The following is a 2,509-nucleotide window of genomic DNA, read 5'->3' on the forward strand; positions in this document are numbered from 1 at the left end:
TATTGGACATTAATTTTACGGTAGTATACCGTTTTTGGAAGTGAAAAAGACCGTATAATTTACAGTGAATAACCGTAAATTGACATTCTCAGAATTCCCTGCGTTACATTTCAAATTTGATGTTTTTTTGTTGAAATAACTATGTTTCTTCTTAGGTTTTTCTTATCAGTTTTGTATATTAGGGTTGTGTGTTACACCTAATGTTGTTAAATGAATGTTTATTGCATTATTTCAGTTTCATGTGTGTTACCGTGATGGTGTTTAGTGTTTGTGTGAATGACACACTGTGCTCCTTCTATATATGTTATTATCTAAAAGCTGCTTGTGATGGGATTTGGTTCATCATGTGACTTTCTCATCACCTCCTGCATTTGGTGGTTATCAGTGTATTACAAAGCTACAAAACAGATTTCAGTACTTCAATAGGTTGGTATATTAACATTATATCAGTTAATGAAATTATGGTATCTTACTGTAAATTTAAGTTAAAACCATAAAACGTTGCTACTGTAGTTATTACGGTAAAATTCCGGCAACCACAGCTGCCGTTTTTTTACCATAAATTTTACGGAATTTTTTTTACAGTGTATATATATATGATAATGAGATTTGTATTTTTGGCATTACATTAAGAAATACTGTAAGAGTGCTTCCTAAAAATTAATTGCTTTGTTATATAACAAATTAAATTTCTTTTGATTTTAGCATAAAATACTGAAATATATAAAATAAGAATAAACTATGCCAAATATAAAAATATTAAACATGTAATATATATATATAAAAAAAAAAGATTATTTAAATAGACGCAAATAGTTAATAATAAACTATGCCATGTTTTTTTTTTGAGAGCAGAAATCTGACCTGTTTCTTTTATGTATAACTGACCAACATGCATCACAAAGTTTATTAGTTTATTAGTATATGTTAAAACTGTGAAATGCAAATGGATGGAATTTAATATGCAATTCAAATGCATAAATCTTAAAGGTGTAAATAGTGCATTTTAGAGTTTCCTGGAGCAGATTTCCATTCTTACATCACGCACCAAACTTTTGAGTCAGCAGACGATGAGGGAATATACTAATCAGTGTACAAATGTCTCCAAGACCCTCAACAGACAGACAATATTTCATGACCATATAAACCTTAGAAAACACTCTGTTTAACCTTGACGCTCACCTTGTCACCCTGATAACCAGTTTCTCCCGGCTCACCCCTCAATCCAGGTTCACCCTGAATCATACAGCATCAGGATTATAGAATACAGAACACAGCAAGCCTGAACTGATCTCATGTATGCATTCATACTGTACATATACAGCAGCAGTCATGAGTTTGCACATGCTAGAATAATACTGCAGTGATGAAATAACACAAATGAGAGTCTGGGAATGATGTAGCGATGAAAACTTACGACGCAAATAAAAACTCTCTCATATTTGAGCTTTTTCTTCGTTTAGATTCCAGCCAGTGATCATTTAGTATCATTGAGATACTTGTACAGATTTTTTTGTATTTTGAATTCGTTTTTATTTTTGTACTTACATTTTAGTTAAAAGTTTTTGTCATTATTATTATTTATGTTTTTACATTTTTTATTTCAGTTTTAATTTTAGCTACTTTAGTACATCAAGTTAAAATAAATTGAGAAATGTTGCAGGCAACTCGCTGAAATAAAATAAGTTTAAGGTTCTTTATTATTTTATATATATATAATATATATTATATTGCTGTATATATATTAATACATTACTATTATTATACTATTATATTATAATATTATATGTGTGTGTGTGTGTTTTCTTCATCTAGATACCATTCTATATTTTTTTTATATTTTGAATTCGTTTTTATTTTTGTATTTTCAATTTTAATTTTAATTTTAAAGCTTCTGTAATTTTTTTTTGTGTGTTTTGGTCTTTTTTGTTAGTTATTGTTTTTTTAATATACCTATACACTTTTTAATAATTATTTTTTGTTATTTTGTACACTATTGTAAATAAGACCGGGTTAGGGTTTCATGACAAAAACTTATATTTCTAATAAAACTAAGTGTGCTGAAACTTTTTTGACTGCTAGTGTACGCCGAACACTTCCTATATGGATCATCTGTATAGACATGTTAGTCCATTTCTCCAACACATTAACCTTATAAGTTCACTTGTTCGCTGCAATAATAGAAATATTTAAATCACCTTATCACCTTTCATTCCAGGAGGCCCCGCCCCTCCGGTCGAACAAATACACATATAAACAAAATATTTTAAGATTGGTCCAAATCAATAAATAAATAAATACATACATATAACTGTAGTGTACCACCAAAGCAACAGGAAAAACAAAAACAAAAACACAAGTACTTTTGCTAAGATATAATTGTTTAGTTTTTTTTATTAATTTCGGGGAAAATTCTCTCTCTCTCTATCTATCTATCTATCTATCTATCTATCTATCTATCTATCTATCTATCTATCTATCTATCTATCTATCTATCTATCTATCTATC

General features: G+C 28.8%; 2 protein-coding genes across 2 annotated transcripts in view; both read right to left on the reverse strand.

Annotated features, from left to right (window-relative positions):
* The window catches only part of LOC107570407 (collagen alpha-1(XXIV) chain-like), a 38,123-nt gene extending 35,885 nt beyond the window's left edge, over positions 1-2,238 (reverse strand). Inside the window, exons 1-2 of the mRNA XM_016256639.1 lie at positions 2,207-2,238; positions 1,183-1,236 (exon numbers count right to left, since the gene is read on the reverse strand). The gene's annotated coding sequence lies outside the window, so the exon portion shown is untranslated. The remainder of the gene's footprint in view (positions 1-1,182; positions 1,237-2,206) is intronic.
* LOC107570408 (collagen alpha-1(XXIV) chain) overlaps positions 1-2,509 on the reverse strand; it is a 67,317-nt gene that overhangs the window by 18,552 nt on the left and 46,256 nt on the right. The gene's annotated exons all lie outside the window — the stretch shown is intronic.

Source organism: Sinocyclocheilus grahami, unplaced genomic scaffold (genome assembly GCF_001515645.1).
Source record: "Sinocyclocheilus grahami isolate Dianchi unplaced genomic scaffold, SAMN03320097.WGS_v1.1 scaffold1454.1, whole genome shotgun sequence".
In the NCBI taxonomy this organism is placed as follows: domain Eukaryota; kingdom Metazoa; phylum Chordata; class Actinopteri; order Cypriniformes; family Cyprinidae; genus Sinocyclocheilus; species Sinocyclocheilus grahami.